Source organism: Canis lupus, chromosome 2 (assembly GCF_048164855.1).
Source record: "Canis lupus baileyi chromosome 2, mCanLup2.hap1, whole genome shotgun sequence".
NCBI classification, from domain to species: Eukaryota; Metazoa; Chordata; class Mammalia; order Carnivora; family Canidae; genus Canis; species Canis lupus.
The window spans coordinates 21,848,790-21,872,302 of record NC_132839.1 but is presented as its reverse complement, the minus strand read 5'-3'; the positions used below and the strand labels follow the sequence as shown (position 1 = coordinate 21,872,302).

The window sequence follows — 23,513 nt, the reverse complement described above, 5'->3', positions numbered from 1 at the left end:
TTTTCTATATTATAAATAATATTTTGACATGTATTTTTACATTCTATCTTTATGAATCTTATTATTGAAAAAATTATTGGAAGTGGAATTTCTGAATTAAATACATTACTTCCAATTATACTGTAGGAAGTTTCTACAAACTTTTACTCCTGGCAAAAATCTGTGAGAGCCCATCTCTTTTCAGTGCACCATACTGGGCATTTTCCTTCTTTAACTCTTTGACAGCCTACTAATTTATGAGAAGAGAGAGGATATCTAGTCTTTTCTTCATGGTTATGATTACTAGTAACATGAAATATTTTTCATCACATATTATTATTTGTATTTCTGATTTTTTGGAACCTTGCCTGTTATATGTTCTTTTTATTACCAATTTGTAATATTTCCACATCTTAGACATTAACCCCTTTTTGTCAAACATGGTTTTATTTTTCTTGTCTGCCATTTGCTTTTTCACTTGGATTGTGGGACTTTTCCCCATACAGACATCTTAAAGTATTTATCTTTCTATTTTTGCCTTGAGCCTTCACTGAAACGGCTTTCTTCACCTATACATATGCACTTCTATTTTCTTCTAGTAGTTTTAAATTTTATTATGTATTTGTATTCAATCCACTAGGAGAATTAATTTTATTTTAAGATGTGGGTTAGGGCTTTAAATTTATTCTTGCCAAGTGGTTAACTGGTTGCCACAATTATTTATTTATCTATCTATCTGTCTATCTATCTATCTATCTATCAAACTGTACATATTTTTCTCACCAGTTTTAAATGTTGCCTTTATCCAAAGTTTCACTTTCCACAGTTTGTGACCCATGGTCAACTGCAATCCAGAAGTAGATGACCCTCCTTCTGACCCATCGTCAGAAAGTCAATAGTAGCCTCATGTCATGTCCCAATGCCTATGTCATTCATCTTGCTTCATCTCATCACAAAGGCATTCTAACATCTCACACCATCACAAGAAGGGTGACTACTTGTACAATAAGATATTTTGGGAGAGAGAGAGACCATATTCATATCACTTTTATTATAGCATATAACAATTATTGTTATAATTGTTCTACTTTATTATTAGTTATTGTTGTTAATCTCTAACTGTACCTAATTTCTAAATTAAACTTTATCATGGGTACATATGTATAGGAAAAAACAACATACATTAAATTGCATATACAGTATACCTAGAGATGTTACATATGGGGCTACACAGAGCATATATAAGATTCAGTAGGATTACCCATAATCCTACCACCATTAGCACTTTAGCTATATTTCCACTCTTAGCTATAGGACCCACTATTTGCACATGACCACTAGCAGCATTTAGCTACTATACTGGATAGTGCAGAACTAGAAAACTCCCTGTCATAAGCCTTAAACAATAATTAAAGCTTTTCTAGTGGTGCAGCTGGCCCAAGTAGAATTACAGATAGATATAAAAAGATGGCATATAGCAAAATACAAAGAAAGAACTGGGAGTTAAGAAATGTCAAGAAAGAGGAGCCTGCAAAAAAGACTAGGAAAGTGACTTAAAAAGCAGGACTAAAGGGGAGAACATCTGAGATTTGGAAGACAAAAAAAAGGAGGGGGTTTGAGGAGAAGGACTATTGTTTGTAAGAGAATTTTGCTAACTTATCAAGTTGTGTCTTCAAGGAAAAGTTGGATAACACTAAAAATACTGGCACTAAAGAAGTAATGATTAATAGTTATTTTTAAATTGAGTATTTAACAAATTCAGAGAGTCTAAGAAGATACTATTTTATAATTTTCATGAATTTCAAATATATAGGTTTTACCTATAGTTACATGTAAGGAAAAAGCTTCCTATTTCATTTTGTAATAGAATATAGTCATGCTTTACTCCTCGATTTTTCTACATTCCATGTCTAATATAGTATAAAATCTTGTAGTTTACAACTTTGAAATCTCTCCATACCAGTCACCATCTCCTGCCATCCTGGTACAAGCCACCATCACCTACTGCTTGTGATGATACAACAGCCTCTGGAACTGGGGTTCAGGATTTCATCCAACCTGCTAGTCCATATTTCCCTGAGTTGCTGTGCTCCTTTTATAAAATAAGTCAGTTCCTATCATTCCTCTGCTGAAAACCCTTGGGTGGCTTCCCTTCTCTCTCAGAGTAAAAGAAGAGTATGTAAAACTTTCCTGCAACTCTCCATGATCTGACCATCTGCTATCTCATGGATGGCATCTCCTACAGTAATTTTTCCCTTACCCCATTCAGCCATCCTATCAATCCTTGAACTTAGCAAGTCAGTTTTGAACCTCTGGGCTCCCTCCTTCACTTCATTCAAATTTCTGCTCAAATATCACTGTGCCGAGAAAACCTTTCCTGGCCTGTTAAAGGAACAACCTCTTTCTCCTTGTTCTATATGTCCTTGTCTTTTTTTTCTCTATAGCACTTCTTACCATCTATCTATTGTATTATATGGTATTGCATTGTTTTGTATTCTACGGTATCCTATTTATTCTCTAGTCTCTCTTCTCACTAGAATGTCAGTTCCATGAGGGCCTGAGCTTTCTTTGGTTCTCTGCTGGATCCTGAGGGCCAAGAACAGTACTATCACTTAGTAAATATCTGCTTGGATGAATGAACATATATCCAGATATTTTAAGAATCACCATAAGCCTTCTAAATCATTTCTGGCATTAAAAGTAATGGTTCCAATTTTGAAATATTTCAGAAAAGGTTTCTTCTCCCCAAGAGAAGATTCAGTTTCATGCTTTGAAAGATTAAATGAAAGGGAATTTGAGTTATGATGACAGAATTTTGGAATATCATAATTTCAAGAGATTTTTTACTGATACAACTTTATTGTGATAATTGAGAATAAAAATATTTCTTGAAAGGTCATATGGCATAAAAATGAAAAGTTTAACACTTTGAAGACTTTACAGCAAGATAATCTGGTCTTGGGAGATCTACATCCCAGCTGCCTAACTCTGGGTACCCCGCTATGCTTCAGTTTTCTCATCTGTAAAACAAGGTCAATATTGTACCTACTTTACAAAACTGTCATGAGAATTAAATGATTTAGATTATGTAAAGGGCTTATAATATATGCTTCAAACATAGTGTCTCACAAGAATTTGCTATTATTATTTATTTGCTTATAGTATTATCAATTCACAAGTAAGTGGTTGCTCTTAGCTGACAGACATTTTTTGCATTTTTTGTTTGTTTGTTTATTTTTCTCTGTAATGATCCCATGAAAAAATCTCTTTCATGGGAGAAATCTAGCCAGTGTTAATTGTGTAGGTACAAAAACTAGATAAGAGAGTTAAGGCAATTTCTAGTCATTTGCATAAGCTCTCCTTTTTCCCCACTTGTGGGATTCAAACAAACTTTTCAGGGCCCTTACATTTTGCAAATGAATTTCTGTCCTATTTGCAGGGTAAAATCAAAGGGGAAATAAGGTAGATTCATCAAGGGATTCTCTAATAGAATGAAACTCTACAGGCAAGTTTTCTTGTGCCTAGGAAAGTTTATTTAGAAGAGTAAGGAGCTTCAACACTGAGTGGGGAAAGTCTAAAATCACAAACCTAGGTTTTAAAAAATTGTCTCTGAAAAAGTCAGGTCCTCAAATATTTGTCCTCCTCAGAGAAATCTGACTTAAACAATTCAGCCATTCTTGTACTTCTAGAATCTACCTCCAATGATCATTTTTTTTAGCCTTCCAAAATACCTAGAAATTTTATATATTACATTTGGTAAATCTACTGGAATGATGATATTAACAGTCATAATTGATATTGAGCCACAGTTTTTAATTTTGCATCTCCTGTGTTTATATGTATTTATCATCTGATTTAACTATAATCCTTATAAAATTAGGTCTTTCATTTCCTTAGTAATTCCCCGAAGAGGTAAGAACAGTGCTCAGGAAACAATATTATTGGTAGAGATCTAACAATCAAACAGAATTTTTAAGGACATCATGTCCTCTACTTCATGTATTATATTATTGCTTTTGAAAAATATAATGTTATTTAAAAGTAAATTTTAACAAGGAAAAGATTATTGTTGCATATGTAAAACATTTGGCATGATTTTTTGAACAACAGTGAACACAACAAAAAGTTGATTTCTTTTCTGCCATGACCCGAGGCATATTTATTAGCTGTTCACTGCCTAAATGTCTCAGCCTAAAACCCAGAACAATCAAGACTTGATGTTCAACTTAACTAAGCAAAATATTCACTTTAAGGATTGAAAATACAGAAGAAGAATTATATGAAATTATTTTCTTCCAACTCTGCCTCAGGGTTTATAATCCTGCAGGGACAAGTCACACCGGTGGAAAATGGCATCTAATGAAATGCTGAAACAACAGCACTCATAGAGCCAAGAGATCAGAGAAGGAAGTCATCACTTTGTGATCTTTAGTCAGGGAGAAAGTTGGGTTTCAGCTAATACACCTCTAAAAGATATGTAGAATTTGGAGAAGGAGATGGGAGTAAAGGTGGTTATGGTTCCAGCTTTGGAAACTTCATTTTTTTTTTTTTATCTTTGGCCAGGACACATTTACAGATGATCTATTGAATTGAAAAAATATCTTGTCCGTCTTTGTAATCTTTATATCTCCTTAATCTACTCAAAGGTGACTTTATAAAGTGAACTTTATAAAGTTCAAAAGATCAGTCTGAAATAAATATCTTGTGAAACTGTATAAAATTGTTCCTGTTTTTTTTTCTTTTTTTAAATACTGAAGGATTTGTTTTGCAGAGAGAGAGGCATTAAGCAGGGGGAGAAGAAAAATATATCCCCAACATTTATCATAATAGAATCTAGTATCTTTTATTTTGTCACTTAAACTCTGGGGAAATACACTACAAACTCCATTTTTAGCTGCCCAAGTCCTTCTTTTTTGCAGAAAAATTAGCATTAAAAATATTTTTAGTTAAATTCACCATATCAATGTAAGCTATAACTAAAAACTAATGAAATAAAAAGCAACTGATCATTTTTCTAATTTGCAAAATGTTTAATTGTGATTTTTCTGATAAAGAAACTAACCACTGCCACAGCTACTACAACAAAATTATTTACAGAATATAATAATGGGGGGAGGACAATAGATTAAAGCAGATGAAGAAAGAGAATAGGTAATACTTTTAAAGTCCCAGCTTTATTTTATTCTAATTTTATTCTATTTATTCTAATTTTATTATGTCACCCTATAAAAATCCTGCATCTTAATTTTAAAATAAAGGTATTGATCCAAGATATTTTGAGGGGTTTCAGGGAAAAGAATGAGGGAGATACAGGGATTGGGAGAAATTTATAGCTGGAGCTGATACTGAGGGAAAATTTAGAGTACATACCTAGCATGTTTTGTGCTTCCTTTCTTCCAGAGAGGAAATGACACTTTAGATTCCCTAGGATGCTGGAACCACATGCAAAAAAGGATGGGCAAATTTGTCATTCAGAATTTATGAAGGATATTTTTTCTTCTCACTGACTAAAAAGAACAAATCAAACACTAGGTTTCCAATTCTGAAAATTAGTAGACTCTGGAGAGCCAATTAAACATTATTCCCCTATCTCGACTCTGTTTTAACATCCTTCTTTATTGCACACTGTTTCTTTCGCTCACAAGGCAGGTAGATGGTGTTATCAGGCTAATTTGGGGACAGTTATCATTATAATGTAATTTTTTGCAATTATGTGGTAGACCAGGTGGCAAGACAGCATGGCTTTGCATTGCCAAGGTGCAAAACAAATTCAGTGTTCAATCAACCTGAGAGAGAAAGGACAATTCTCATTTGCATAAACATGTAGCCACGGAAACGAGATGCACAGAGGTATAAGGGGAAAGAGACCTATTTTACATGATGTGCATAGAATATTTGACAGTTTAGATTGGAGGCGTCATTGATGTGGGTTGGAATGGTACGGTTGGTTGCCATGGATATGGTTTTCCCTACTGGCAGTGCAGAGATTGGCAGGGATGGATGCTGGAAAAAAAAAAAAAAAAGCCCAAACCACTGCAACACTCTGGCAGCCTCATTCTTTTCTTTTGTTGAAAAGCTATGTATCCTTTCTGCACTAATGACAGCTCATCAAGTATGCAGTGTAATCTAGAAACACTGATATTTCTGTAATAAATCATTCATGTATAATATATATGTATTTATACATTCTATGCACATATATATGTGGCTATCTACATGTATATATTTGGAATAACATGTATGCAGATTAATAAAAGATTAGATACAGGAGGAAAATATTTACCTCTTTGCTACTCTTTTCTACTTAGCATCAATTTAGGAAATCTTTAGATATGAGGATTTATTAAATAAAGTAAACAATGTATAAATACACTGAATTATCATGTAACTTAGGAAATGAGAATTGCAGTTTGTTTTTGTGGATAAGGCAAACAATGAAAGGAAGGAGGAGTGGCTCATCACAACGGCCTAGTCTCTGATTATTTGACTTCTATAGTCACCACATTGCTGTAATATAACGACATAAATGATATTTGTCCATGAAAAACAAGGTAGTTTCTATTTTCTTTATAGGTTCTAACACAATATTTAGCATAGTATAAACCCAAGTAAGCTGTTTTTCAGAACAGTTAGGCACTTACTTTCTATTTCTAAAAGCCCACCCATCTTGTTTCCATACTGTTAGTCCAAAACCTTGCTTTTATTAAAAAGGATCATGGGAATGCCTTTTGTCTTTAAGAATTTATTCACTAGCGTACCATGTGGTGGGTCTGAAGGAGCAAAGTCTCTTATCCTGCAGGGTAAGAACTTTTGTCTCCATGAATGCAGCTTTGCACTCGGCCATACTCCTGAGATCTGAATGCTGGTAGACAAGCTCTTGTGGAATTCTGGGTTCCCTCAATCTTCCCCTCAGACAGAAGTGTTGAGTGATGCAGCATCTTCTAAACTGTCCATTCAAACATTGGAAACTGGAGAAAGGGTTATAAATAGGATTTATTGTACAATCAAAATATCAGGATCACTTTTGAAACATGACCACATTGTTTGCCTTTAATAGTTGACTTACTAATATAATAATTTATCCATACAGCTGAAGCTTGATGGATGGTTACCAGTGAAGATATGTATTTGGATTAAGATTTAAGAGACTGTGTAGGGACGCCTGGGTGGCTCAGCAGTTGGGTGGCTGCCTTCGGCTCAGGTCGTGATCCCGGGAACTGGGATTGGGTCCCGCATCAGGCTCCTGCGAAGAGCCTGCTTCTCCCTCTGCCTGTGTCTCTGTCTCTGTCTCTCTCTCTGTGTGTGTCTTTCATGAATAAATAAATCTTAAAAAAAAAAAAACTGTGTAACTGAAAGAGTGATTAAAATGTTTTTCTCTTACCTTATAAGTAAGGTCTTTTAAATGGGCCAATGAAGAAAGTCTACATTGATATTATGTATTTTTTTTTTAAATAAAGCCTACTAGTGGATCAATTCCTGTATGAAACCTACTCCACCCCAGCCATGCTTGTTCTCAGGTTTCCCTAGAAACCACTCAACAATTGCTGGTATCCTTTCTATGATAAACTAGTCAGTTACCCTTTTCTCAAGGTGAAAATCATATTGCATTTAGTTTCATTATCCTTATTTCTTAGTTGATTTTTACCTGTGCTTCTTAAAGTGATTTATTCCCTAAATCCATTTGTTTCCAGTGCTTAATAAATATCTGTTGCCCAAAACATGAAAATTAGTAATTGCTTTAATCCCTGCATTTGATTGTTCTCTAAGTTTTAAAGAAATGAAATAGGACCTCGAAATTCTACCCAGATAACAAGTTTATCATATAAGAACGAGATTCAAATGATTAAAAAGGGAATGAGTACACATTTTAATACAGTAAATTAACATAATGCACAGGATCAGCTTGGCTACATACCATTTCATCACATGTAAACATTCCTGTCCGGGCACTCCTCTCACCTATACTTTATTGTCTTATGTATTTTGCTTTATTTTCTCTAATACCCTGTGTTCTTTTCTATTTTTCTTTCCCACTCCTATGCTTCTCGTCTGTGCACTACTCCTCCATTTGTATTGGTATAAAAGATAACTATATTGAAGAAAAGTCAAGTGATGCTGGGGCATGTTCACCACTGCCCACATATTTTGGAAAGACTTGCAAGATCTTAGCATGGTTCTTTATTTATGTAAAATATTTAGATGCTACAGCACTGAGCCCCTCACACATCTTTGGAGAGGTGAGTGAGTGAGCTGGTATGTATCATGCACTGAAATAAAAGTTTTTAAAACTTTGTTTCTATTTCAAAGACACAGAATTGCTTGCTCATCATTAAAAATCAATTTTTAGTCTTACAGGAATAAAGAAATATGAATGTGGTTATTTTATGAGCAAAGACCTGATTATCTCATGCTGTGCGTGTGATTCCTCAATGGTCAGAAGGGGAGTTCTAGAGAGGTCTACTTTTCTTGGGCAAGTGTACACTTGCCTCAATCTCACTCATAAACCAGGAAACAGTCACATGCACTGGGCCTTAAATGTGTTCATTTCAAACCAGGCAGGAGGCCTGACACACATACTAAATTTTCAATATTAGCATCTCCAAATCTTTATCATTGTATATGTAGATTGATTCATTTTCAGACTCTGGTTAACTGGTTCACTGTCACATCATTTTAGGGATTTTGTTGAACACTTTATTTTCTGGATTTTATGTTGTTAAGGCATACAACTTTACTTAGTTTTAGTCCCTTCCATAAGAGAAAAATGTAAGTTTTAACATTTTGCATCGTGGGTTCACTTTTTTCCCCTGACAAAAACATTTTTCTTGTTTCTCAGATCATTCAAAATATAGGCAGTATTTCTTCCATGAAAGAAAAAAAAAGCAGCAAACTGATTATTTGTTGTGATTAAGCTTAATAAAACAAAATTCACTTCCTAGACTTGTCATTTGGTGATTAAAAGGGGAGGGTTTCTTTTTCTTGTGTTACTTTCCTCATTTGTAAAGTGACACTCTCTGATCTTCATAAGCACATCTGACACAGTAAAACAAGTAAATCATGATTTCCAAATTCTCTGGGATGAGAAGCAGTGACTGATTTCCCTTACGTTTTGACTGCAGCTTCAGGTGGGACATGTGCTCAGCTGGCCATGACAGAACTAGTTTCTGACACAGGTGATGAGAGGACAGGTTGGCGGCCAGATGTGATGACATAAATTGCTGACTTGGACTAAATGTTAATCAATATAAAGCTTTGACAGCTAATGATGTATTATGATCAGTCTTCAGAATAATTGATTCACTGCTGATGTCTTACAAGTTCTTGTAGAAAGTATTACCTATACTGATACCTGCTTTATATCTCATCTTCTTCATCTTTAAATGAAATTAAAGATCCTTTTATCATCTATCTAAATCCATCCGCTTCCTTGGGATAGCATGAGGATTGGTATAATAAAGTGGAAAAATTATATTTGTTATGTGAAAGATACTAAATTCCTGATGTAAAGCATGCGTCTCATTATGATGACATTTCTTTCATTCTGATAAAGTTATAGATATTAAATTTTCACTCGCAAATTTGTCTATCTGCCACCTGCACTTAACATGACCCCACAACCCTGACATCAATTTTATTTTCCTCTTAGACTTCTTCAAAAGAGTTAATAAGAAAAAAAAAAACTTTTAGGTCTCAGAATTACTGGATAGTGTTTCTTCATCTGGAAAAGAAAAAGCACTTTCATTCAGGGCTAACCTTAAATTTTTATTTTTCTGGTCTTCAAAATGCCACATGTCATTTTCTCACTGTACCACTATTTTGTGTCACCCATGATGACATCAAACCATGTGCCAATATGAACTTACCCTCATCCAGTCAGCTCAATAGGATGATGCCCTTCACCATTCAAATTAAATCTGAACCCTGTGTCACTGCTCCTAAGCTGCTATTCATCAATTTTTTCATGTTGTCATGTAGCCATGCTGTGGCTTTTTCTAATGTCCTTATCTCTATCATTAATTTTACCTTCTGATGTAGTAGTACTGAATGATATGATTTACAACTTAATAAAATGAGTTTTTAAAACATTAGATAAACTAGTAAATCAATTTTTATAAGAGTCAGCAGTCTAGGGTTTTGAAGGTAGACTTAATTTACCTCCTTTCCCTGATTTCATCTCAGGTGAACTGAATGGCATAAAACAATACAGTAAACAATGCAGTCATGCATAATACATAGCAGTTGAATTCAATTTTAGTGGTTCTCCTAATGGTGTCCAGATGAGAAGAGGGTGGGAGTGGAAGTGTTGATAGGTGTTCTGAAGCATCTCCTTGACTTTGAAATCTTACTTTCTTACTTTTTTAACCTTTATCCCTGAGAATAAAATTTATCTCTGTGGACATAATCCTTAAGGGGAGGGTAATTGTTTTTCACTGCTTGAAATGCCAACTTTAAAAAAAAAAATGTACTCAGGTGAAGGATAAATAAAACTAACACAATGGAGAATATTGATAAATAATTTGGTATGGTTTTCTGCCTTTAGGCAGGTAATTAGCCAAACCACCCAAGACAGATACTTAAAACGAAGATATTTATCTTCTAAGTGCAGAAAGAACAATTTGTTCTCACTATTAGCCTAGATACCAATTTAAAAGACTAAGGCAATTCCAAATGTAATCCAAACATATGTCTGCTAAAGTAACCTGAATTCTATAACTGGGTGATAGTAAATTCCAGGGTAACAAATATAATCTAGTCTATTATAAACCAACATACTTTTGAATAGGTATGGGCACAAGTGATTGTTATTCACTCACTCATGAAATTCAGTACAAGCTCTCCATATCATCCCAAAGACCTGTGCGAGTATCTACTTCCAAAATAAAAAGGAACTGACTGAGACAATTTTTCAGTGGCCTGAAATGGTGAGAGTAAGAATTTATCTAATCTCCTCATTACTCACCACCACACCACCACACATCCCCACCCCGGGGAATAGAGTGCTAAGTGGAATTCCCAAGCTTTAAAAAGTACTTTTCTTTGCTTAATTTTGAATTGTTCACGTAAAAAAGGTTAAATTCAAGAAGGAACTCGTAACGTGAATGAAAATGGAGAAAGCAGCATACAGACTTTAGAGTAAACAAGGGTATGTTACCCTTATTCTTTTAGCAACAAACAATGGCAGCAGTACTTCTAAGAATGATGTGTTACAAGACTAAATACAGGCAGCATTGTAAATAACCCTAAAGGACATTGACCTCACTTTCCTGCAGTGCCATATATATGAATACAGGTTTGTGTAGCTTTTAGACTTATAATTTCAATATTACCTTGCAGTGTCAAATTTTAAGAATTGTTGGGTCCCATTAAGGACCTCATTGGTGAGCACTGGGAGTTATGCTATATGTTGGCAAATTGAACACCAATAAAAAAAAAAAAAGGACCTCATTGGTGATGAAAAATAACAAAACATTCAAATTGATGTTGCATCTGCACTGGAATTTTCCTGGCATGTCTGCTTCCTACAACTGAAGGAAATATATCTGGCATATATAACACAGGTGGAATCTGTTTTAAAGATTTAAATCTGGAAAAAAGATCCAGATCCTGCTATTACTTTGAAATTCATATGCAAGAAGCATTTATATTTATCAGCTCAGAAAGACAAAGGCTTATTGGATGTAGGATCAAAGTTTACAAAATTAAAAGTAAGTTCTTTTTAAAGTAAATAGATTCTCATCAAATCTTGAAATGCTGGAACAACTAACAACTATGGGAATTTGAAAACTTTAAATTTTAGCACAGGTCAGTATATCAGTAATTATTTTATTACTGACATACCCAACACGGTGCTAAATTTTGTGGTAGGTATGAAAGTATAAGGCATGAATCATATTGCCAAAGTAGTTACAATCTAGTTGGGAGGTAGAACAATAATGGGAACTACAAGAGTTTATGCACTTATGCTAAATTTCACAATACAGACCACAAATGTACTGCTTTATTGTTTTTACTGTGAGTGGTAGGTATAATATGGTCCTCCAAGAATGAAAATCCAAACAGGATTAGAAATTAGATCAGATTAGGATGTCCGAAAGTGTGTAAGTGAAAACACTAATCATAGGGAATACTCTTTAATACTGGCTTTTGAGGGATGCCTGGGTGGCTCAGTGGTTTAGGGCCTGCCTTCAGCCCAGGGTGTGATCCCACAGACTCGAGATTGAGTCCCGCATTGGGCTCCCTGCATGGAGCCTGCTTCTCCCTCCGCCGTGCCTCTGCCTCTCTCTTTCTCTGCGTCTCTCATGAATACATAAATAAATTCTTTAAAAAAAAATACTGGCTTTTGAGGTCAAAAACATTATATATTTATAACCCTGCTTTGGGTGTTAATGAGGTATCTTACCTTATATCTTACTTTATCCTAGTATACTGAAGGCTCCAAGAAGTCATGTAGAAAAGTTATCCTTATAATTTCATTTAATCCAGTATTTTCCAAATTTAATTAACCAGGGGACCCTTTATGTCTCTTATCACTTACATTCCTCCCAACACACTTTAGACAACACTGCGGGCAGCCCTGGATGGCTCGGTTTAGCACCGCCTTCAGCCCAGGGCCTGATCCTGGAGTCGCAGGACCAAGTCCTACGTCAGGCTCCCTGCATGGAGCCTGCTTCTCCCTCTGCCTGTGTCTCTGCCTCTCTCTCTCTCTCTGTCTCTCATGAATATATAAATAAAATCTTAAAAAAAAAAAAAAGAAAACACTGGATTTGGTAAATCCATAAATTACAAAACTATAATACAGTAGTAACTGAACCTAAGAAAGCCAGGAACATGTCTGTTTTCATGAAGATGAATTTCAGGATGACAGTTAAGATCTTGGTAGACATAAAATTTGGCTGATGGACCATGGTCCATCTAACATGACTCTTGATGGCACATATTATGCTCTTAGGAATCCGTCTAATATCCAGACTAATGTTTTCGTTGTAGATTTTTTGCAAAATTACAACAAAGACATACATATAAGAAAAAATTATTATAAAAATAGAGCCATTGGGGTGCCTGCGTGGCTCAGCTCAGTCTGTTGAGCATCTGCCTTCAGTTCAGGTAAGGATCCCAGTATCCTGGTGAGCAGGGAGCCTGTTTCCCCCTTCTCCCTCTGCCCCTCCCCCCCTTTTGTGCTCACTCTCTCTCTCAAATAAATAAATAAAATATTTTTTTAAAAAAGTAGATAGCCATAGAATTAACTGAAGGATATCTCAGCAGCATTCCACTGGACTCATCCACCCATGTGCTAGCAGAAGGTATAGGGGATGACAGGTTTGCCATTGACAATATGAATTTAGTTCTGATTGTAAGAAGTTTTGATTAGAAATTACTAATATAAATGGACTCAGTAGAGAGGTTTGCTCTAGGCCCCTCTATGTCCTTTACAGGGAAGTATTAAAGATTTAATCTTGGAAAACAAATACTTTATTTATAGCATTTTCTCCACCTCATTATAAAAGTTAGTCATGGTGTTATCAGTATTTTAACTAAAATAATTGGCCCACATCATTTTATGTCAAAACCAACCAACTGTAAGGTCTCAAAGTGTTGGTACTCTAGTAGCATAATTAGGCAACTTGAAAGCACACTGACAGAAAAGAGGTTTTAAAAGTAAGTCGTCTTGGTAGAATGGCATTAGTAAGGACTTCTATTACTACTATCTAGTGATATTCTCAATGTCAACCCTTGACATGGAGCGTGCCAACCAAACTTTCATATGCAAAAGGATGATTTGGTAGATCTTATTAAAATGCATATTCTGATTCAGGGGGCTTGGGATCTATCTCAAATTCTGCATTTCCTTTTTTTAAAAAGATTTATTTATTTATTTGAAAGAGAGAAGAGGGAGAGAGAGAGTGAGAGAGAGAGAGAAAGAGAGAGAGAGGGGGGAGAGAGAATCCTTAAGCAGACTCCCTGCTGAGTGTGGAGCCTGACCCAAGGCTGGATCCCAGGACCCTGAGATCAAGACTGAAGCCTAAATTAAGAGTCAGATGCTTAAGAGACTGAGCCACCCAGGCACCCCAAATTCTGCATTTCTAATGAGTTCCCAGGTGATATGCTCCCTGAACCACTCTTTTTAAAGAGCACAATCACAGAGAACAAAGGCATAGCAAAAAGCTTGCTTCTCTCCTGTCCTGGGAGCTTATTGGTTTTTAATTCCCAAAAGCACCTGGTACAGGGACAGAGGGTAGCTGACCTTTTGTTTCAAGGATGTCCTTCTCTCTCTCTGTTGTCCTCATCTAAAAATTCTAGTCATTGTTACTTCCAGAGCAGTGTTTGTTTTAATTAGTTCTTGATAATTTATTAGTTTTCAGATATTTGAAGGAAAGCAAGAAGTTTTGTGTAGACTTTCTATCATTCTTCTCTTTTGAAGTGAGCCTGGACAGATAACCTGTCCTTGCCTGGGCTATATTGCCTAAAGCCAACAGATCCTTGCCCAGCTGTAGTTGAGAAAAGACTTGTGTCCGTTTAGGCTTTAAATCACTGAGTGTGAGCAGGATACCCCTGGGATGGGTCAGACTATAGCAGGGGCAGTCTTCAGGGAATGACCACTTCATTTTACTCCTAATGAGGCAGCAATGCCAAGCTGCTGTGGATTTTACCCAAGGTGTTGTGTAGGCATTTTTTTAATGAAGTCTCAGACATATTTTGCATGCTTTTACCCAGCAGCCTAATCATGCTTCAAAGTTTCAATCTTTTGATTGATCTCACTCATCTTGTTTGGGGACGAGGGGATAGGGGAAGCTTCTGTAGCTGGTTGGAGGCAGATCCCACAAGAAAGCAATAAACTTCAGAATTGAATAAAAATCTAATTTGTGTACGCTAACTCTTTTTGGTAATGTTAATTTTTTTTCATTCTGTGTGTACACTTCCATGGCCATAACTTCCTTTCCGTTGGACTACTCATTAACTAATAGCCCACAGCAGTTAATTTCCTGCCATTCCCTCCCACTACTTCACTTTATTTGTTTAGCTGACAGGCTTTTGAAGCAAGCCGGCTAAAGCCTGCAAGAATTCCTGGCTTTTTTCCTCCTTCATTCTTGTTATTATTAGGAATATGGACAAGGTGCTAGTATGTGTATTCCATCTGAAAATCATGCTGGAGTTTCTATCTCTTGGGAAAGAACCAAATTGCTTCATAATCGTCATGGACCCAATTCTGTAACTATTCGCAGACAAGATTCTTGTTAGTGCCAAAGGGAGTTTTGCCCTCATTTAAGGTTACAAGATCAAGTGGTAAAGGTATTTATAGCCATCTCACTTTCCCCAAGAAAATAAGTTAAACCAGATATGGGAAAAACTACTAAATGTGCTATAGATGCTTTCCTTTTCACTAGAACAATTTACCTAAGATAAATCAATGAAAACACAAAGAAAAAAACAAGAAAATTAAAATTAATTGGTGACTAGTGTTTCAACTAACAATTATCTTCTTTTTCACTTTTCATGATAAAATATATATTTCACTTGGAGGATACAAAGAAATATAAAACTTACTGGCTTTCTTTTCTTAGCCAAATATGGAATGAATGAATATTCTGATCATTTGTTCCTCAGAAGATTCATAGAAAAGCTAAAAAAAAAAAAAAAGTTCCCAGGCTCTTTGAAGGTCAGTCACATTCAAATAGCACTGTTGTTCCAAAAAATGGACTGGCATTTTTTAAGCACCCAGCTTACTCCATGATGGTACTTACACGTGTCTTCCTAGTCCCTCCTCTTTTTCTTTCCTCCCCACATTTCACTCACAAAAATGTGACAGTGGATTGGTGGATGAATCAGAGAACTTCAAACCAGAACTTTTGCTCTATTCTAGTTTTACAACTATTCCTCTGGTGGAAAGTGCTTGACCTTTCTGGCCTTAATTACTTCATTTATAAATGAGTGGGGTGGATTAGCTATTCTCAGGTTTCTGTGGATCAAATATCCCATCACGAGTACAGGTTATAAATTTTACATAAATATTTAACTTTATCTACATAATGAAGAAGGTGAAAAGAGAAAAGCCAATCAGTATATTGTACTTTCCATTTCCTATACAACTCTACAGATCTGTTTGTGATTTTTTTAAAATTAAATAGATGGCTCTGCAGCAAGAAGGGCGACTGAATTTAGACAGACTTTTATTAGGTTGCTGGCCTAAGGTGACTTTGGGCAAGTAACTTAATCTCAAAATAGAGATGTATAATTGACTGATCAGTCAAATTGGGATATTAAACCTACCTTACAGGATTGTTAAGAGAATAAAGTAAGACTTTCCATGCCAGACACAATAACAGCCCAACAAATAGTCACTGTCCTAAAAAAAAACAAAAACAAAAACAAAAACAAAAAAACAAAGAGTCACTGTTCTGACTACATATTATGCCCCTATATGGATGTTGGTAGTAGTGAGAAAAACATCGGTTTAGGCATTAGAAAATGTGGATTCTAATTCCAGTTCTTCCATGCCTAGCCAAATCACAATTTTCTCATTTGTTAAATGAACTATTCCACAGAATGATTTTTGGGTCTCCTTCTAGCCTTAGTTTTTCACAATTTTAATGTGTGAAAACGGCATTGAGGCTTCTTGTCACTCAAAATACAGGTATTGTTTTCTACAAAGATTTAAATAAATAATTCTGACTGTTTTTAATAGCTTATTGCAATAGTTCTTGTTCAAGTCTGACTTTTCTAGTAAATATTCAACCTTTTTTCTCTGATATCTGCATTAGTGGTATTTAGAATTAACATAGGTTTGTTTTTTTTTTTTTTTTCAAGGACAAATAAATTGATCCACATTTGGAAACTAGGTCCTTGAATTTTATAACAGAAGATATTTAAAATATTAAAACAGAAGTATTTTATTTTTTTAGTATTCAAATCAACTCCTGAGTAATTTGACTTAGGAAAACAGAAAGAAAAGAATATAAAAAGACCCCAACAGAGTAATAATTATTTAAACACCCAAAGATTTCCCTTGGGTTGGTAATACAATAAGTTCCTTTCCTATTCAAAGTGAATCTATAACAAAATATGACAAAAAAACATAACTGGCATTCTTTTCTGTATTGCAAATGAATTGCAATTTATATTTTTAAATTCAAACTATTTTACACTCTTAGGGATCTACTGGGGGGTCAGATTTTCATTTGGTGCTTGGATAGCTTCCATAAAATGTAAAACTAATTGACAACTTGTTATGTATTAGCCATTGGTCACTAAGTTCCCTGGTTTGAACAAAACAAATCTCTTTACCAAGTTTTATACGGTGTATGTATCCCCTAAATGTTGACAGTCACTCAGAAATATCTATACTACTACAGCTGGATTTTATAGTTGCAAAAATACATTGGCTTAAAAAATATTTGGAAGGTTGCAGTTACTTCTGTATTTGAAACCACCAAACTATCAATGGCAGATAAAGATCCAAATATATTTGCTAGGACAAATTTCTCTTCCAAAAATGACTCTGTGAAATTCATATCCATTTTACATAAAAAATAAATGCTGCTAAAATGACAATGAATTTTTCAAATGGATATAGTAAGAATGTTGTTGGTGCAGAACCTGATCATAAAGACATAAAATGTGAAATGAAATATATTGTGTGATGAACCTATATACATATTCTTAAAGACATCTTGAACCATCATTAAATCATATTACTGTTGATTTTCATTTAAGTAAGGGTTGCAAACTGAAATGCCTTCAGGGCCTAACCAAGTATCATAAATGTAGAAAGAAGTCAGAAACTAAACAATTGAGAGGTGTTAGGACTGTGATTTACAGGAAGCATATGCCTCATCCCAAACCATTCAAATTATATTAAAAGCAAAATGAAAATCAGGATAACTGAATTAAACACATCTGGGGGCGGGATCCTCTTAAGCCAATCAGAAAATCAAATTCACATTAAAAAAAAAAAAGCATTCCTGCTTTAAACAATGGATATTCAAAAGTTGAAGATGGATTAGGATTAATTGGAAAACTATTTAAATTCAGGCATCTAGAAATCATGAAAAGCATATATTATAATATGAAGAATAGAGCCAAGGCAATTTCTCAGTTTTCCAGAATGGCCATTTCCAGAATGGAAAAAAGAATTGGAGCACGGATAGATATGTTCTTCTAATCTTTGACTCTAATAATGAAAACTCCATAATCATAGCTGAAAATCTGTAAACCAATGATCCCTGAGATAGGGTTACCAATTTCAAGGTCTTTCAACTTCTTTGTCATAGAGATTTCAGTGTAAAATAGGAAAAGAAGGAGGAGGTGGAAAAGAAAGAGAAGACGATGAAGGAAGAGGACCAGATTTTTTTCTCTGGCACATGAGTTCATGAAATTTGACTGGGACAAATACATCAGATCAAATTTAGTCGCTATTCCATACATTTGGACACAGGACACACTGGGAAGCATGTGTCCAGAATTTTCTCCTGTCTAAATGGCCACATCCAAGTTATCAGTTTATTTTAACTTCAAATTGAATTATTTTCTTATACATCTCGCTGATCCTTAATTACTCATAAGATCAATAAGAGGTGTCTCCATGGCCTCGCAGTCTGACCTGTATAGCAGTGTTTTGATTGGCTAGAGTTTCTGTTTACCATCACTTTACAGGCACAGTTCTCAAATGTGAGGCTGTCTTATCTGTTACTTCCATATTTCTTTGGGTTTTTGTGGCACTACATTTTAGGTGTGTGCAGTACTGAAAAATGTTAGTCACTGCATTTTGAGGCAGTCTAGAGATGTGGTTTCAGAGCCTGGCTCTGCCCCTTTCCTCCTGTAGCCCCTAAGAAAGTTACCTAACCTCCCTGGGTCTTCTTATCTTCATCTATAAAAAGGCCTTGAGTATAGTTTTCTCTTAGAATGATGGCAGGGCTAACTGCACTAACTAATGTGTGTGAAGTGCCTAAAACAGCTGTGACACACAGGAGGTGAGCCCTCAGTAAACATGTTCCTTTTCACACTCAACAAGAACTGATAATTACAGCAAATCAACTTCAAGACTTTCAAAACAACCTCACTGATTACTAGGATCAATTCAACTGCTCTCTCTGGTCAGAAATAAAAACCCTTAAACAAAGAAAATTTAGATCAATGCCTGAGTGGAATTTGAGAATTCAATAGCTGGCTAGGAACAAGGGTAACAGCTCTTAAAAACATGAAGAATGTAAGGGCCAGTATGTCTTGGTATTAGGTACAGAAGCTTCTTAAGGAGCAATGATGCTTTCTGTAAGGAAGCCAATGGTAAGGTTGTGAACACAGCTCAAAGAAACAGGAAACATCCAGTGAAAGAATTTCTATTCAGCTGGGATTGCTTCTGGTCACCAATCATAAAGCTGTGCCTAAAATATGCTTAATGCATTCAAGAGCAATCAGCAAGAGCCTTATTATTTAAATTTCATGATCAGAAGTACCAAAGGACCCTTGCTCCCTTAGTCAAGTGAGTAAGTGCTGACAAATTACCAAAATCTAAATTTAATAAAACTGTATTAGTCACCTTCCAAGGTGTCATCTCAGAGTAATGCTGAGATCAAAACCCTGATTTGAACATGTCAAATCAATTGCAGGATGCCAGGTGGCTTGTGAGTTGGAGAGAAACTACTGACACGATGGTCTGTGTCGCTCTGCTGGTAAAGGAAAAGCACTCTGCCTTTTAGGAGTCAAGACCAAGTCATATCCTTCTTGCCCAAAAACATTGTTTGTCAGACCTTGGGTGATATTTTATGTTTGTGCATAATCAGCAGCACATGGTAGTAGTGCCATTGTTCTATGCTATCATTCAAGCACAACCCTAAAGAACAATGTGCCAATAACCAGAATTAAGTTGCAAAAACAATAAATTTAAGAATCAGGAAAAATTGTCTCTGACCTCAGCTTCCTAATCTGACTAATGAGAATAATGATAACTCCTCAGCCAACAGCAAGAGGTAGTTTTGAGGGTAACATATAACAGCATGCCTTATACTACAAAACACTATACAAACCTAGCATTTATTCATCAAATATTTATTATTCACATACTATGTGCAGGTACACTTCCAAATTCCTTGGACAAATCAGAAAACAAAAAAAATGAACTGAACTTGTGTTCTTATGAAATTTATAATCTAGCAGGGGAGACAGAAAACAAGCAATAGACATTAATGAAATAAAAAGTAAATGTCACCATATGTTAAAATGGATAAGCATAAAGGAAAAAGAAAAAAAAAATACAGCCATGAAAAGGTTCTTAGGAATGTGGGGCTGGGAAGAAGTTTGTAGAATGAACCAGGGATATCAGGTTAGTCTGTTTGTGAAGGTGATATTTGAGCAAAGACTGGAGATTGTGAGGGAGTTGGGCTTTCAGATATATGTGGGAAAGCTCTGCAAATCAAATGAACAGCCCTAAGGTAGGAGCATATAAAGCTTGTAGACGGAGCAGAGTAAGGAAGGGGAAGAGTGGTTCTAGGTGGAGTCAGAGAAGTACCATGGTCCAGATTCTGTAAGGCCCTGTAGGTTTTTGTAAAGACTTTAGCTTTTGCTCTTAGTTGAAAAAGAAGTCACTGCAGGATTTGAACAGAGTGACATGCTCTGTTATTTTTTAGAATCTTTGTTTTTGCATGCCTATTAAAAATAGATTGTGGGGGGTCAAGGTCACTTGGCCATTACAAGATCACTACTATACCTCCAACTGGAGGTATTGAGTAGGCAGGTAACTACTATGTGTATGTAGAGATCAGAAGAGAAGTCTAAAGATACAAATTTAGAAGCTATCAACATATAGGTAGTAAGTAAATCCATGAGGATTTGAAATAGAGAAATGAAGAGACTTAAGGACAGAATCATGGGATACTCAGGTTTTCACTTTCTTGGGGATGTGAGGAGGAGCCACAGAGGGGACTGGGAAGGAATAGCTAGAAATACAGAAGGAAAATCAGAAGACTGGAAGCCAAATGAAGAAAACTTGCAAGGGGAAGGAACCAATTCTGTCAAATGCTAATGAAAAATGAGATCACAACCAAAATTGCCCGTTAGATTTATCAGCATGGTTGTCACTAAAAAGCAAGAAAGAATGGTTTGAAGAGGCAATAGAGAAGTAAAAAGGACACATGTCCAATCCCTAGGTTCATATACATGAGGATCGTGGAAGAAAAGCAAAGAACAACAACCAAAAACAAATAAACAAACAAAACCCCCGTGTCCCTATATGAGAGACATTGTACGGAAAGAAAGCAGCCTTCCTATAGAAAAGCCAGGTTTCCACTAGAATGAGAAAGATAAAGGGGATGTTCAGTAAGTTAAGAATCTACGGGATTTTGTTGACCGCAGACCATGAATTCCAGAGGGCATGGTGGAAGGATTTCATGAGATGGGGAGTTGGGGAAGAGGTGAGCAGGTCAGAGGCTATGCAGAGCCCTGTGAAAATTAGATACAGATATGGGGGGCGGGGGAGAGTGACTGGAATCCTGGGCCTCTCTTAATGACTGACATAGAGAGAATGGGAATAATGTGTCCTGGTAGAGCCAAGCAGAACATAGCAGCAGAGCAGTAAGCGTAAGGAGATCAAACAATTTGGTTGTCTAGGTCTCTCTCTAGACCCCTGTTGGGAGAAGCCATTAGGCCCAGGAAAGCTGTGGATAGTCAAAGTCCAAAGCCTTGGACTCAGCCTTGACACTTGTGGCTGAAGCAGAGACTCCTAAGGAAAGCGGGTTTTGATTTAACTCACAATCCAATCCCCTTCTGTACCCCTAAGGAGAGTTAGAAGGCCTAGAGGAGGCACAGACACTGCCTTGCCTAATGGTTACCTTTAGATCTCTCTTGAGACAGGAGAAGAATTACCACAAATATTCTGCATCTCTTTTGTCCCTTGTTGGTGGAACCATGAACTTCCGAGGAAACCAGGTATGATTTCCACCATTTTTATGGTGATCTGAAACTTAAAAAAAGTATGGTTTCAGGAAAATATAATTAGTTGAAACCATCTAACTAATTGAATAGGACAGGAAGGTATGGGATGGGAAAAAAAGAACTGACATTCATTGGGTGCTTATTATGTTCCCAGTTACTATACACATATGGCACATTTCACTTGGTCTACAATGTTATAGTTAAGTAGGATTAATGATCTTCACTATAAACAAACGACATGCTGCTGACTCTGGGATATGATATCAAGTATGATTACACTATGGAAATTTTGTTGGGATCAACTTCCAAATGTATTTCCATTTTTGCACTGATATATACTGTTGATAGTATGTCTAATTCCAAATATTTTATAGGCATTGCTATACATTTTCATGAATTATTCTAAAGTAGCTAGCATACAGGCTGATTTTCAGTATGTTTGCTCAGTGACTAAATCATTCATTAATTCGATCTTTTCTTTTCATTCAACAAGTACAGGTGTTTCCTATGTATAAAGAACCATAAATCCTTCCATTATACTTTTCATTCTCTGTCCAACTGTTGACTGAATGTCATTTTATTTTCATCTTTAATGTAAACATTTTTAACAGGTCAATTATAAGTGCCATAAAGTCCTTAAATATCATAGAGCCAGAGAGCAAAAGACCCCTCTTGATACATAAAAATATTGGGTCTGTAGGAGTACCTGAGCAGCTCAATAGATTAAGCTTCTGACTCTTGATTTCAGCTCAAGTCATGATCTCAGGGTCCTGACATTGTACCCCCTGGCAGGCTCTGTGCTCAGCAGGGAGTCTGCCTGAGATTCTCTCTCCCTCTCCCCTGCTCCTCCCCATGCTCTCTCTGTCTCTCTCTAACATAAATAAGTAAATCTTTAAAAAAAAAATTGGATCCATAATGTATTTATCTGAAACACTGAATAGAGTTCTATTTTTAATAATTTATTCTCCTTTAGTTTTATGAATGGGTTTATTCATTCAACCACTTCACTAAAAGCTCTAGTACAATGATTAAGAGTTCTTGTTCTGAAGTTAGGCAGACCTGACTTGGAAATTCTAGTTTCACACATCCTAGCGGTGTAAATTTGGGCAAACTTCTAAAATTCTCTAAGCTTTAGCATCTTCCTTCATTAAATGTTAATGACAATAATGCCTTACCTTATAATATTCCTATAAGGATTAAAAGAGAAAATGAATGAAAACCTTGTAGCACAGTTCCTGGAACATACTAGAGGATCATTAAATGGTGTCTAATATCATTACTATTATTATTATTATTATTATTATTATTATTATTATTAATTTAAAGCACTGTGTATAGAGGGGGGCAATATACAAGGGAATAAGATCTGGTTCCTAACACCAAGTACTTAATAATTCAGCAGTGAAAACTGAATGTATACAAATAATCACTATAGCAAGCAATACAAATGCCATCAAATGGTCTAAATCAAGTACAGAGGATGAATAAATCACTTCTTGCCTAAATAATCAAGCAAGATTTTGGTTGAGGTTGACCATTAGTTCATAGTCCTTGAATCAAACATTAGTCATTGGCTGAGGGAAAATGAAAGTGTATCTAGAGATTTGAGGGAT

The 23,513-nt window shown here is 35.6% G+C and overlaps 1 long non-coding RNA gene across 1 annotated transcript; it reads right to left on the bottom strand.

Moving 5' to 3' along the window:
* Positions 1-770: 770 nt before the first annotated feature.
* On the bottom strand, positions 771-21,932 carry LOC140609895 (uncharacterized). The gene is made up of 4 exons (XR_012011609.1): positions 21,798-21,932; positions 6,738-6,947; positions 5,350-5,411; positions 771-973 (listed from the first exon to the last, which is right to left on the bottom strand). It is a non-coding gene; the product is annotated as an uncharacterized lncRNA (long non-coding RNA).
* Between the last annotated feature and the right edge of the window lie 1,581 nt (positions 21,933-23,513).